Here is a 16137-nt window from a genome sequence, read left to right as displayed (position 1 = left end):
ACCAGGGAAATAACAACAATTCTGCAATTTTCTATCTTAAATGGCATTCACTCTTCTAAAATTGCTAGAAAGACCCGCTTAGGGTTATGTGAGACTGTTTATCAAATATTTCGGTCTAGCACGGTGGGAAACCTGGCACTAACAGTGAATCTGATAGCGTGTTCTCAAGCAAGGTCCCTTCTTTCCACCTCAAGTGTTTGTAATTAGGCCTTAAGTAGTGGTTTTAGAATATAGGCAGACATAAGTAGGCGTTATGAAGAATATTAAATTAATCTTCAGTGTTTCAGTCTGGTGCTACCACATGTCTGATCTTCCATAGCTTTCTCTTGCATTTATTTGAATTTGATCTGTGTTGGGTTCTTCAGTTCAGGATCTCTTAGAATCATAGAAGAAAACCATTTGGAATATCATGAATGGGCTGCAAATAACTACTCAAATCCCATTTAGAATCAGAGAATCATACAGCACAGAAGGGGGCCATTCAGCCCATCATGCCTGTGCCAGCTTTTTGATAGAGCTATCCAATTAGTCCCACTGCCCTGTTCTTTTCTTAAGCCGTGCGATTTTTTTGCCTTCAAGTATTTATCGAATTCCCTTTTGAAAGTTACTATTGAATCTGCTTCCACCACCCTTTCAGGCAGTGCATTCCAGTTCATAACAACTCACTGCATTAAAAAAAAATTGTCCTCAAATCCCCTCTAGTTCTTTTGCCAAATACCGTAAATCCGTGTCCTCTGGTTACCGACTATCCTTCCAGTAGAAACAGGTTCTCCCTATTTACTCCATCAAAACCCCTTATTTCCTTGCCCTTTCTCTGTATCCTTTTATATTCTTCCTTTTAAAACACTGATTTAATTCTATTTAATGTAGCTTTTAGTACTGAAGAAATTGGTTATTACATAGCCCAAATTTAAACTCTTAGCTGCCCGTCGGACTTCTTAAAGCACTTCAAAATATCTGTCTAAACAGGAATATGTTTTGTTTCACTGATGTTCAGTGGGAGGTCAGTGCAGGCAATAGTCCTTTGTCTTCACAGAGACTTTTATGACAGCAAGGGCACCTTTTCTGAATAGGAAACAGGTCAGTTGTAATACAAATAAAATTGTGCAACCCAGTGTGGTTAAACAAATAATATAAATGCGTAGGCTTCAAGGAGATCTTGAAACATTTGCCTGAGGAAGGAGAAAATCTCCGAAAGCTTGTGAATTTAAAATAAAATTGCTGGACTATAACTTGGTGTTGTAAAATTGTTTACAATGGTTAAACAAACACCAGGTTCCATGGGGCTATGAACACGGTGATAATATAGTCCCAAGCTTTTGTTACATTTAGGTTAACCTTGGCGCTTTTTGTTGATATCTCACCCCTAGAAAAGAAATGGATTCAACAGTTAAAATGAGTGCTGAATTAAATGCATCTGTGCTCACAATTGAGTATTTGCGACATATGGTAAACTTACCCAAATAAAAAGAATCCCTCATTTCCTTGACCGTATTTCTCCCTAGCCCTCAGATGGAGTTGTCCACCTTAAATTTACCTATTCATTTTCAGAGCCTGCAACTCCACAAGAGGAAAGGTCAAATGAAAGTAGATTATCTACACAAAAGGAAACATGATATCACTAGTGGCCCTCAAAAGGCCAAAGACTCCTTCAGATGTTATGTAAATCTTTTAAATGTTGGGAAAATAACAAGCCTATTTCAACAGGAACTTAGGACAATGTATGCGTAGTATATAATATAAAATGCAATACATTTATTGTACAAAAACAATGGACAGTTTTATGTAGTTAACCCTGACATTTGTCACAATCTACAGAAACATTTATTAAATGAAACTTAATCCAAATATCATAAAAATATATTTTTGTTTTAGCATTAAGATAAACTATACAATTAAAGCCATTTACATATATATAAAAAAAAATTGAACATGAACATGCTAAAAAAAAATGAAAAAAATGATGATTTTTGACAGTCTGCTCAGGTCAACTGAGATAAATTCAGTTAAAGATGACAGTATGGTAAAATAGGACTTCTAAAATAATTGGTTCTTCTTTCAAGGTCAAAATATTTCAGCACATTGAATTAGAAATTTTTCACTATCATTTTGATCATGCCCAGCAATGTTAGCAATTCAAAATATTAGGTTTTTACTTGTAATAGATTTGTGACATGGTTCCGTGGAGGGGGAGCTGTCTCTGAATGTTTTTTCCATCCACGTGATTCGCAAACATGAGGCTCAGATCCCGCTGCTCTGGAGAGGTCCAGAACTGTGTATAGGACACAGGATGCACAAGCACACGTAATGAACTTTGTCTTTGAAGCTGCACAAGGACAAAGTCTTTCAGATGTAAATTTTAATGCTGTATGCCATTGTTCTTTATATTTGGGTGAAAGGGAAATGGATATATACTTGAAAAGGAAGAATTTGCAGGGGAAAGAGCAGGGGAGTGGGATTAATTGTTTAGCTCCTTCAAAGAGCTGGCACAGGCACGATGGGCCAAATGGCCTCCTTCAATGCTGTATGATTCTATATGGCAACTGAAAGTTAAACTGTTTTAAGTACCCATCTATTTATTTGTTGTTTGCCAACAAACAGATGATTTTGAGATATTCAATCCAAAGATAATTAAACATTGAAACTATATGCTCACCGGTGGCTCAGTTGGTTACGGCAGTGAGTAGCTGAGCCACTTGGAGCAGGAAAATCCTAGGTTTTTTTCCCTGGTCTCTGCTGGGGTGATGGTAAGATTATTAAAATTGGGTTAAGCATCCCTGAATTAGGGACGGAGCAAAATAAGATGGGGTTCCCACTCCTGACTTCTACCCAGTGCCGCCCGCTGGAAAAGTGTTCATGTTTACAGCGGGTGGGAACAGGATTGTGATGCTGTTGCAGTTGACTAGCCTGCTGACATGTGAAGAATAGCCAACTGGGCAAGGTACTGGTTGGCAACTGTCACCTTGTAACTTTAGTCCAGTAAGGAGTCCATGTCTAGAGGAGAAAAGTGAAGAGGCAGTAAATAAATGGAAAAAGAACAAAGAAAAAAAATATAAAATATAAAATATAAAATGAGAGGCCCATTTTCAACCAGTAGCCACACTAAGACAATTGAATAAAACTATTAGGACTTTTGTATTACTTCCAAAACTCTGCTGTCCGCACCAAGTCCCGTTCACCCATCACCCTCATCCTTGCTAACCTACATCAGCTCTTGGTCCCTCAATGCCTCAGATTTAAATTTCATATCTTGTTGTTTAAAACCCTCCATGGTCTCGTCTCTCCCTATCTCTGTTAAATTCTCTAGCTCTACTCGTTCTCCCACCCAAACTCACCATTCTTCTGACTCTGGCCTTTTGTGCATTTCCCCCCTCTTTTCACCCCACCATTGGCAGCCATGCTTTCAGATTCCACTCTCTGGATTTCCTGCCTAAACCCCTCCACCTCTGCACCTCTCTCTCCTCCTTTAAGACACTCATTAAAGCCCAGGCCTTTGATCAAGCTTTTAGTCACCTCTCCTAATTTCTCCTTCTTTGACTTAGCTTCTGTAAAGCACCTTGGGACATTGTTCTACGTTAAAGCCACCATATAAAATGCAAGTTATTGTTATTTTAAAGAAGATGCTTTTTTATTTAACAGCTGTGCATCATTACTCATTTATAACAATCTTTAAAGGGAAGCTAGTATCCATTGTGGAATCTCCCAGGATTAGAACAGGCTTGTAAGTTCTCAAGTCATAGAAAAATCCCTAAAACAAACATTAATATTTCTAAAATAAAGCTGCCCTTCACTCATCAGTCCACATACAAACTGCATCCAAGTTGTATTTGTACTAGACATATGTATTCAATCAGTTATTATATCATCCAATTCATGTATTGTGACAGATGCAGCCAGTAGGTGGTTAAGATAGGAATAAGTGTAAAGTACAGTGTGAGAGCTCTGAGCACATAGCGGAAGAAAATCCTTAAATGAACAACTTGCTACAAATTTGAGGATTTTAATGTATGGAGAAGGGGGCAAGCCCTCACTTGAACTTGGGGATTTGCAGGAATCTGAGGCATATTAATAGCCGTTAGCCTGCCCAACGGAACAAAGCTATGCATCTGTCAAGATCACAGAACTGTTGAACTGGCAGGTACCATTTGGAACAGATAAAGGGTTGGCACTGCACATTTATCTCTATTGTCCTGGGAGTGATATGGACAAGATGCCAAATCTGGCATCAACTGGGCAGAGCAGGTATTGAGCTTGTTCCAGTCAGTTTTTCTGGGTCTGCAGCAGCCTAATCAGTGGTCCATATAGGGACCGCTCTTGGCCGCCACTGGGAAGGTAAGTGTTTTTTTTACTTATGCTAATGTGAAGCCAGAAGGAGCAGGAATACTCCTCCTTGCTCCACAGCAATACTGCGGGCTGCTGCTGGCCTGGGCTCGCCCCCTTCTCCCGTTTGCTCCCCCCCCCCTCCAGGACTACCAAGCATCGGAGCCGCCTGAATTTTCCTGGGCTCCGACTGGAGAGATGCTTCAGGACGTCCGGTTGGTAACCGCAGCTTGCTGATTTTACGTAGATGAGGCCTGAGACCCAATTTAAAGCGAGCCTCGGGCCAAAATCTTTGGGCCCTCTTTACGCTGGTTTCTGATGTAAAAGCAATTTTTCGGCCTGTGTATCTGAATGGTGCCTGGGTTCCATTCCCAGCACTAATATCTCCCACTTGATGATCCCAAATTTCATACAATGTGCCAGTGATTCTCCACTGACTTCTGAATCTCATCTTGGCAACATCCTCCTGCTTCCCCATTGGGAGGAAGGAAGGGAAAATGAGTGGGAGAGTCATCTTAGGCCACTCTTATTCACTGTGTCATGGCTGGTTTTAAAGCCACATAGAAAATAATCTGTCAGCAATGGTTTATGGTACAAAGATACTCAACCAAGGGGAAAGAGAAAAATATTTTATTAAAATATGTCTCATCTTTAAAATGCAGCGCAGACACAATCATTTTTCTATACCCTTTTAAATTCACTTTCAACTCTTCACATAGCTTAGTCTATATGTGCAATTAAAGGACACTGGTGGTCAACTTTTGGAAAGATTGTGGAAATTACCACAGAGCTAATAGACCTATAGCAGAGGGCATGTTGTCCACTTGGTTTTCCTGATACATGTGTATGATATACTTCAGAAAATCCGTGCTGAAATTTGTACACTTTATATACTGATTGTGCCAAGTTATAACCAAAGAAAATGTAGTTTTAACAATATCCAGTGATTTGCGCTGGTTAATTGAAGGGAAAATACAATCCAAAGGTACTAGTTGTACCTTTCTGCCATTGAATTAATGCAATCATCGGTACAAATAAGATCAGGTGTTGAGGGTTTGTTCTGGGTGGATACAGAGAAACTATTTCCGCTGGTTGGGGATTCTAGGTATAGGGGGCACAGTCTAAAAATTAGAGCCAGACCTTTCAGGAGCGAGATTAGAAAACATTTCTACACACAAAGGGTGGTAGAAGTTTGGAACTCTCTTCCGCAAACGGCAATTGATACTAGCTCAATTGCTAAATTTAAATCTGAGATAGATAGCTTTTTAGCAATCAAAGGTATTAAGGGATATGGGCCAAAGGCGGGTATATGGAGTTAGATCACAGATCAGCCATGATCTTATCAAATGGCGGAGCAGGCACGAGGGGCTGAATGGCCTACTCCTGTTCCTATGTTCCTATGTTCCTAACACTCAAAGTCAAAAGCTTGGCATAAATAAAATCACTGTCAGTGATGCAATTTCTGTCAAAAAGAGGGAAGAAGTTACTTGGTGGCAGTGCAAGGAGATTTTGTAACAGTTCACTTGGGGAAAAAAGTACCACAGAGAGGAAATATGACAGAAAGAAAGAGCAAGAGATAGAAAAACCGACAAATGCAAGGGAAAGCCTCGATATGGACTGGTGTTGCTCCAGTTTGTTCTATTTTCAGCCTATCCTCAGATCTATGCAGAATTTCTGTGCTTGAAATGTTCAGATGTTGTGGCTATTTACCTGCAATATTTTTAAGCCCATATCATAGAAAATGGTAGTATGGATAATTTGCACGAGTAATTAGGTCTCTAAATAGTCATACAATTAAAAATGACAAGAAATATGTTTTTATGCACATTATTTTTAAAAGGAAAGGGTTAAATAATATTAATGTAGGTATAAGCATTAGACAGTATACTCTGGATGTAATTTGTGTGTCGAGGAACTGTCTTTATTAAAATTTCAATGGCCTGAAACTACACAGTTAAAAATGCATAGAAAAATGTGTTGTCATGATGTTGGATGAAAGGACATCCAAGGACTGGGGGAGGGGAGGAATGGCTAATGTACTGCTTCTACACAGCACTACATATAGAATACCTGATGACACAGAGTGATTTACTGATATGAACCTGCTCCCGTGTGGCTGAAAACCAAAATATATGAAAAGTTCCCATGCGCCAGTTTAAATCTCAACCAATCATTATTTGTATAAGGTTATATATTCCAGCTAATTGCATATCTGCTTTCTAATTTTAAAAATGTTGGCATCGTATTAAGGGGAATTGACTTCAGGTGGGCAGTGATGAAGCCAGTGGACGGCTGGCAGAGGCACGGTGAGCCAAATGGCCTCCATTATGATTCTATGCTTGATGCAGGAACTGTGACGTCATGACACTGTGATAGTGCAACGGAATATTTACAGAGGATGGTTTGCATATCTTGATGTAAGAAATTAGGCTGGAGTGCCCAAGCTTCAGCCTGTAGGGCGCCCATGGGCCCTGCCAATTCACCCCATGAAGCTCAGGCGGTTTTGTCTGTTCCTACAACCCTCCGAGATCTCTGCACTCCTCCAATTCTTGCCTCTTGCGCATCCCCATTGGCGGCCGTGCCTTCAACTGCCTAGGCCTTAAGCTCTGGAATTCCCTCTCTAAACCTCTCCGCCTCTCTACCTCTTTCTCCTCCTTTAAGATGCTCCTTAAAACCTATCTCTTTGACCAAGCTTTTGGTCACCTGCCCTATTATCTCCTTATGTGGCTCAGTGTCAAATTTTGTTTGATAATTACTCCTGTGAAGTGCCTTGGGACGTTTTACTACATTAAAGGCGCTATATAAATGCATGTTGTTGTTGTTGTTGTTGTTGTTGTTGTTGTTGCACTTGTATTTCTTATTCACTGGCTTTGTATTTCATGGACCTGGAGGTTTGGAACGAGCTGTTCATAATACTTTTGCTCTACTGGTGGATAGATCCTAAACCTGAATGCTAAAATATGTCATTATTGTCAGCTTCAGATATATGCAAATTTGTGAGGACATTGTTTCGAATTTTATATGCGGCACGCAGGGCTCCATGTTACGTGCTTAGGTAGCCCACCAAAATAAAAGCTTGGACGCAGTTGATTGAGGGATTTCATAGAGAATGACATGGAATGATTAGTCTAACTGACATGTTGAAAAGATATCACAGCTATTACGTAACTCAGAAATTAGCTTATTGGTTTGAAATCTTTTGTCATATACTTTTATCGTTTTATCATACTGGCTGCAGTGTGTACTATCCACAGGATGCACTGCAGCAACTCACCAATGCTTCATCGACAGCATCTAACAAACCCTAGAAGGATAAGGGCAGCAGGTGCATGGGAACACTATGAGTTCCGAGTCCCCCTCTAAGTCACACACCATCTTCATTTGGGCACATATCGCCATTCCTTCATCGTCGCTGGGTCAAAATCCTGGAACTTCTCGCCTAACTGCATTGTGGAAATACCTTCACCACATAGACTGCAGCGGTTCAAGGAGGTGGCTCACCACCACCTTCTCAAGGGCAATTACGGGTGGGGAATAAATGCTGGTGAAGCCCATAGCCCAAGAATGAATTAAGAAAAAATACGGGTATATTTTCCACCGTGAAACATGATGAGGAATGTGGCCACTGACAGAACATATTGGAACACCATGGGCTACCCACTCGTGATTTGCCGATATGCACTCCACGCAGGCATGGCTCCATGCTGGGAGCACAGAGGCAGAAATTTAGTGTATGCATTATGAAGCAGGGTTTTATTCAGTTTTAGCTCTACTTTTGGTTGATGGTCATTGGTACAGACATCACCCACTAGAACTTCTCATATCGTTGATGTACAATGATATTCATACTGGAGCATTAATGAATGCAACACCATTAGTTTATTGAGAAACAGTTTACAGGCTGAATGACCAGTATGCAGTATTTAGGGAATAATGGGTTGCTGGGAGTATAATATATCCTTAAACACATTCCCAACCATTTTGTACTTTACATAGAATAACACATTCTTATTCTATTTCAATATCAGCATCTTATTGTACCGATGTCAATTTCTTCCTTTAACTGTTAACTTCCACCATTATCAATAGCAGTTTTCAGCAGGTCCAGAGGCTTTGCATCATGTGACAGGCAGGGGAAATACCAGATTATGATACTATTTTAAGGTTGTAATTGGACTATCTCACCAAAAGAGAGTGATTTACTGAAAAATAATCAACTCTGTTTTACTGCATGGTACTAATAGTGGATAGTCTGGAGTAAACTTCAGACACATACGTGATTCTGAGTTGGTTTGTGGTTGGTTCATGCATCAACAGTGCCATTCTAAGTATAATTTCACGGGCAAAAGTAAAGAGACTTCATAGGTACCTTTAATTGATCCTGACCGTATTGGTCAGTTGTTTAAATGTCCCATCCGGATGAGCGCATGCCAAGCAACAAGGCCAATGGTAATGAGGGAAAATGTGCATGCAGTATCACAAGTACAACAGCCCAATGATTGTCTGAAGTCAGTGGTAAAATAATAACAGGATTACGATATGCACTTTGATATAAGTAGATAGAGAGAAACTGTTTCCACTGGCAGGAGGGTCAGTAACCAAAGGACACAGATTTAAGATAACTGGCATAAAAGCCAGGGGGGACATGAGGAGAAATTATTTTACTCAGCCAGTTGTAATGATCTGGAATACATTGCCTGAAGGGGTGGTGGAAGTAACTTTCAAAAGGCAATTGCATAAATACTTAAAAAGGAAAAATTGCAGGGCTATGGGGGAAAGAGCAGGGAAATGGGGATAATTGGTAGCTCTTTCAGAGAGCCTGTACAGGCTCAATGGGCCGAATGGCTTCCTTCTGTATTGTATGATTCTATGATTCGATAAGAACGTATTCTGTTTATAGTAGCACAGTGCTCAGAGAATACATGACATTTAGGTATCTTGTGTATTTTCTGAAGGTATATAATTTGGCCTGAAATCCTTCTCTGAACAAAGGATGGAATAATGACTATTTTTCTCTATAATTACGAATCTAGTAATGAAATCACAGGAACTCGCGGTTTTGAAACGTGCAATATCTGAAAATGTGGTTTCATCAGCCGGTTGTTAACTATGGAGCAAATCATTCTCCTGTTTTTTTTATTAGGGGAAGAATTTCACCCATTGCTTTCAATTGATATGGGAAACATACTAAATTGGTTGCATATACTAATCTATGCCACACCACAGTGCACCACTTGTTCATGCTCTCTGATGTGCTGTGCTTGGCGATCGCCATGTTATTGTTTTGATTTAAGACGTAGGTGTGTTGTGATCAGCAATAAAGGAAATGATAGCATACACTAATCATAATAACACAAATTTCAGTCCATTTGGCCCCTCATGCTGTGCTCTTTCCCCATATCCTTAAATATTTTCCATTCTTTAAATGTCATGAAACTGCAGCTTCAATAATTACCCATTATAAAGCACTCCATATTCTAATAACCCTTTGTGTTAAAAAAAATCCTTCTATCCTCTCCTTTATGTTTCTAGTACAAATCCTGAATTTATATCTTCCTGAATTTAGTCATGAAATAAGGAGTCGTTTCTAGACTCATATAATTTTACACAGTAACAGACAACAAATAGTTAATCAATGGTTTAATCTCAAATCAATACTAATTACAGGCGCTTAACTTCATGTGTTGTTCAAATTAGTCTGTATAACTGCCACTGCAAAGTTTACAGAGTAATCAGCTTAATTAACGATATTTAATGGGCTAATGGCTGAGGTACTTAACTATAGCGTTCCTTTGCGCTGATGGCAGTTTTGTAATTCACTCATTAAAAAGTTTGCATGTTTTTCCTAAGAGCAGTTATTAAATATTTACTTCACAATAATTTGTTGCTTTCTAGCTTATTCTAGCTTCATGTAATATTTTACTTTAAAATATATCTTAGCATCTTATGGGACAGAAGGAGGCCATTCAGTCCATGGTGCCTGTGCCAGGTAATAATCTTGTGTAAATCATTTTGAAAAGTAACAAAAACAAATGCTGGAAATGCAAGCCAGGTTGACCGCCATTTCAATGAAAGATGTAGGTTATCATATCAGGTGTGAACATTGATTACAACTCTTCAGCTGAACTGTTCTCATCAGTTCTGATGAAATGTTAACCTATCTTTCTCTTTTGGATAAAAGAAAAACTGCAAACGCTGGGAATCAAATAACAACAGAAATTGTTAGAAATTCACAACAGGTCAGTTATCATTTGAAAGAGCAAAGATAGGTTAATGTTTTGAGTGGGATTCAAATCTGATACAGACCTTAATACCTTTATTTCATATCTCATATCTCAAAATCATAAGATAGGTACAGGTGAAGAAAGCCATTCAGCTCCATCCATCTAGAAGAGCCTACAATTCCCCCAGCCCCCTCTTCATATTATCTAACTACTTCTTAAATGATTCTGGATTTTTTTTGCCTTCACTGCCCTATCAGGTAATCCATCCACATGTTGATCACTCTTTATCTGAAGAAGATCTTCCTGAATATAAGTCCTAAATTTGTCTGTTATTATTGAACTTGTGTTTCCTTGTCACAGTTCAGTGTTCCAGATTTACTTTTTCTACGCTATCTTAAATACCTCTAAAAGGTCACTTCTCAATTTCAAGGCTGAAAGGCCCCCGTTTCTCCATTCTTTCCTCATAACTCTGACACAAGGGATCAGTCTCATGACTCTACGCTGCACTGCCTCCATCTTCTAACTGTTTCCTTTATATCATGGTGCTAGAACTGGTGATCTTATTCTAGGTGTGGTCTGACCAGAACACAGTGCAGTTTATGCCTGATATCCTTGTATTCTACTGCTTTCACTATATGTATTATGCCTGACGTTAGAATCATAGAATCGTTACTGCACAGAAGGAGGCCATTTGGCTCATCGAGCCTGTGCCGGCTCTTTGTACGAGAAATCCAGTTAGTCCCAAACATTGCTTGATGAATCACCCAAAACATCATACTATTTTTCTCTTTCTAGATGCTGATAGACACACTGTGCATTTCCTGAATTTTCTATTTCTATTTCAAATTTCCAGCATGCATGGTTTTTCTTTTCATCATTGTCGAATTGAAGGCAAACCAGCATTTTATTGGTCCATTGAAGTATTAGTCAAAGGCTTTACTGCAGGGATGAAGTAAATGAGTAAAAAATTAAACTGCGGGTCAGGATGTATTTTCAGTTTCCATGGTATAATGTTGAAACCTATGAATATTTGACTTAGTTCTCCTGATTACTTTTGTATCAAGAAGTTGCTTAAGATAAGACTCCTTGTCAACAATGTTTAAGTCAGAAATTGGCTGGGTAATGATCGATTAGTGCCAGGCATGTGTGGAATTTGTTTCTGAAATAAAGATCAGTGTCAGATTTGAGGAGCTAATTTGGCCATTGGTTAATTATGCTCAGAAATCGATTTGAAAGTAGTCCAAGGTCAGATAAAAGAATTCTTCCTTTCAGTATTGTCTGAGCACAGATGCTGCTGCAGAGAAAACAAACAGCATCATTCCTGCTTTTAAATTCAGTTTCATTGATTTTGCTGCTTGTGGAGTGACAGAGGCAGACTCTGGACTAGCTGAACCTAGACTAATACTAGCAATTTCCAATTTATAGCCGTCTTCGGCTATAGCTGACCTCCAAGTTTTGATTATATGTTAGTACTGTACTGACTTCTCTCATATAAGTGAAAGGCAATGCTACAGCATCTCTAATTCAATTTATATCATTGGTGTGACACATTTTCTGTTCATGTATGACATACAAATTATTCAGTAAGAAAATTTCTAATTATTCTAATCTACGGTGATTAAATAGAGCCTCCGAGAAAGCCTGTGCTGCAGACAGTAGCTGCTGAAAAGTACAGAATATTTTATGAGTTATTTTAATGTTTAATATCTTATGCTGAAACTGTCTGCTTTATTCAATATGACATCCATCATTGGTGATTAAAGGCCCCATCAATGACCTGAGCATGTCAATTAATTTTACTGGACAGTGGTATCAATTTTAAACATTGGATGGAGCCAGGCTATTAGTAAAAGGTGGAGAACATATTGAAGCAATATTGGGGTTACCAACGCTTGTGATTCTGGCAACAATTTGTTGATTTTGTACTATTGTTCTATCGTGTGCAGCACACAGCTATAGAGAGGAGAGCAATATATATATTTCTCTCTCCCCTTCCTAGCCCCACTTCAGGACTTGAGCACATAATCTAGGCTGACACAGTGCATTATTGAGGGAATGCTACATTGTTGGAAGTGCTATCTTTCAGATGAGACATTAATCCAAGGCTTGTCAAGGTGGATGTAAAATATCCCAAGGCCACATTGAAGAATAGGGATTTCTCATGTGTCCTGGCTAACCTTTCTCCATTAACCAACATCAACAAAAATAGATCAGCTAGTCAATTATCTCACTTGCTGTTTGCTGGACCTTGCTGTGCACAAAATGGCTGCTATTCTTGCCTACTTAACAACAGTGACTACACTTCAAAAAATAATCTGAGACTGTGATAAGATACTATATAAGATGGTGTTAGTTGAAGAAGAAATGTTGGCCAGGACACTGGGATACTCCCTGGTCATCTTGCTTTCTTTCTTTCTTCCCCATAAATCACATGCATTAATACAATAATGCAAAATCAATAAATTATTAATGGAATTGTATCAGCAAAGCAACAGTGATAAAATGTCAGAAATGTATTCACAGAAGTTTCTGTAAAAATTAAAGAAGGCACTTTATAGTTTTTAATGTCATCTATTTTCATAATTAATGATCCTTAACCCTCCATTAAATATCAATTAAACATTTCTACATAATTTATATATATGAAGCCTGCTGCAACTCCCCCCATATATAGGGTTTCTTTGATACTTGTTTATATAGACCAGAAATGTTGGAAAGATTATTTTTATTTCATATTTCCAGAATTTGCAGTTTTTTCTTTTTGTATCAGTCTTGCTTTTTATTCTACTCAACACAGCTTACAGTAAATGGATTTAAAACATTTTCCCTTTAAAACAGTTAACAGTGGCACAGTAACAGACCATGCTGGTATTCTGGCATAGTTCACCATGGGGCGTTCCAGTCCGTGTTCCTGATCTTGATTATACCACTAAGGGACAAAGTTGAGGTCAGGCACTTCCCCACAGGCAGAAAGGAAGGCAGAGAAATAGCATAAGAAAACTCAGTGGGTTTCCTATTACTAAAGGTGTTGACTGTTAAATAGAATCAGCATTGCATATCAGTTCAAGCAAATTGTTTGTGATATCATGCAGCATAACATGCTGTTCAAGATCAGTATAAATTTGAAAATTTGCACGCTTCATTCAGAAGCCACTTGTTCCACAATGTCTGCCATATGACAATTTAAAAAATACTAGTTGACCTCCCATGGCTTTGCTTGTGGACAAAAATAAAATTTGTGTCCCTTTCTCTCACCTCCTACTCTCTAATTCTTCTATGGGCCAGACTTTGCTGTCAAATTAACAATGAGGCTAATAGTGCTCACTGTTATTTATGAGTAAATGGTACAGTAACTTCAGACGAGGAGCAGATGCACGGTTAGATGCGAATATCCAAAAATTGCTTCATGAAAACGGCATTTCGCTGTCCGCCTCACCATTGAAATGCACCGAATGTCATGAAGTTACCGTATATGTGCGGTAGATATGAACTAAATCCGCCGCAGATGTTTAGGGCTAGTAGTAACAAGCATAAGTACCATTTTAACGATGTAATAAGTGTTAATTGATCCTGTCAATCAACCTCTCTGGCACTCAAAATTAACTATTATAAGTGCGGAGTCTCATTCCTTCAGGTTGTGAATTATTTTAAGAGATTTTAAATTTGTCAAATTTTAAATTTTAAATTATAAATTCTTTTTTCTTACTTCTCCTTTCTGTCTCTTTTTTCTCTCTGTCATAATCCAATCTTTCTTTCCCTCTCTTTATTTCTCTTTCTGTACTTGATTTGACATTGAATTCACCCCTTTTAATTCCCCTTCCTTCTCAGTCCTTCCGATGTTTATTTCCCAATCTTTAAATCTCATTGATTAAGGAAATACCCTATTGGTTGCCCTGTTCCCTCAGGTCCCAGATACCCTGTCAGAGCCATTCAGTACTTGGTCTTCACACGTCGAAAGTGGCCAGCACAGACTGACCTGATCCGAACCGAGAGATTGCACAAAGGGCAGCATGCTTCCAATTTGAGCACTTCTCAAGCCTCATCATCCTAAACTTAGCTCAGCACCAACATTTCTGAAACACTCCCTAGACTCACACTCACTAAAGGGGAGTTTTAGCAATTTTTTGAGCTGAAGGGCTCAGTGAGATGCCCCGCCACAGCAAATTCTGGCTTTTGTTTATGTCTATGTTTTTCTATCTGCTTCTGTCTGTGTGGGTCTGAGTTCTCCAACAGGAGGAGACCATTTCACCCCTGGTGCCTGTGCCAATGCGGCCGCTCTTTCCTATAATCCCATTGCCCCTAGATCATTTTATATTTCTCATTTCCAAATACTTATCCCATTCCCTTTTAAATGATGTTCTAGTCTCTATCTCAATAACCATTTGTGGTGAAACATCCCATGGTCTAATAGCCATCAGTTCCAAAACCTTCCTCCTCCCTTCCCTCTTGGTTCTTCCAATGAGAATCCTCAGCCTCCATCCCCTGTTCCCCATTCGCCCACCAGTGGAAACAATCTTTAACTATTTAACCACAGTAAAGTCCCCAGATCTCACTCACCCTTTGCTGGCTGCTCGTTTCTCAGTGCCGCTCCCACTCACCATGTTGCTGGTTCTGCAGGAAATGTTGGGCCCCACGTCTATCCCATTCCCCAGCCACGCTCTCTCCACCCCCGCCCGAGCCCCAATCTACCCCAAGCCCCATTCCCCCAGTCTCCTTCTCTCCCCCCTGCCCGAGCCCCAATCTTGTAATCCCCATTCCCCAGTCTCCCTCTCTCCTGACCCTCAGTCTTCCCCAGACTCCCAGTTCATTATAATTGATTATAAACCAATTTGAACATGCTAAATGATTGTAGATGATATAGAAAAACATAATTGAATTTCTCAAAGGAAACAATCACCTCAAAAGGAAATTCATTTGTGTTTCATGGAGCAGCCTATGTACAAATCTACAAAAAGGGGAGGTGTTCCTTCAAGATCTCTGGCCTCTTTCCATGTTATCTATATACAAATGAAGACTTACACAAGAAAAAAAACTTCATGCAGATTGAGTGAAAGGGGATCAAGATTTCTAATGGTCCTCTGAGCGTGAAGTTCTTTGAATGGTGTAAATAGCAGAACCTTGATAGTGCTGCTAGTGCTAAAGCAAGAAGGAATGTTCAATATTCCACTGGGAAAAGCTGCTCGGGGAAAGCTGAGAACAGATCACTTGTGTGATCAGCCCAATTATTGCAGTCAATGACAAATGCTCCCATGTGTGCTATATCTCACAACTGGAGAAAGACACTGGCTTCCCCTATAATTTTTTCAGCATTTTTTTTAAAGAACTCATGTGGTTCTTTAAGGAATGAGAGCATTGGGGCTGTGTATGAAGAAGACCAATGGTCTGTGATTTTGGAAGTGGTGGATTTCACTTTGTGTAAGGTCATGGTAGTGCATTAACCTTTACTGGTTAATTTGCTGGATGAGATTTGTTATGGCAACTTGTCAATGACAGTATGCCATGATTAATTGTATATTAAATGCTTTGTATGGCAGCTTGTTATTTAGTAAGTTGTCATCACTATTTCATATGATTGTGTAATAAACAGGTATCT

The 16137-nt window shown here is 39.2% G+C and overlaps 1 long non-coding RNA gene across 1 annotated transcript in view; it reads right to left on the bottom strand.

Moving 5' to 3' along the window:
- Positions 1-1779: 1779 nt before the first annotated feature.
- LOC137335184 (uncharacterized) overlaps positions 1780-16137 on the bottom strand; it is a 37511-nt gene continuing 23153 nt past the window's right edge. Inside the window, exon 3 of the long non-coding RNA XR_010966355.1 lies at positions 1780-2994. This is a non-coding gene — a long non-coding RNA (uncharacterized lncRNA). The remainder of the gene's footprint in view (positions 2995-16137) is intronic.

This window comes from Heptranchias perlo, chromosome 19, assembly GCF_035084215.1.
Source record: "Heptranchias perlo isolate sHepPer1 chromosome 19, sHepPer1.hap1, whole genome shotgun sequence".
NCBI lineage: Eukaryota > Metazoa > Chordata > Chondrichthyes > Hexanchiformes > Hexanchidae > Heptranchias > Heptranchias perlo.
The sequence above is the reverse complement of the archived record's forward strand: the minus strand, read 5'-3'. Positions and strand labels throughout refer to the sequence as shown.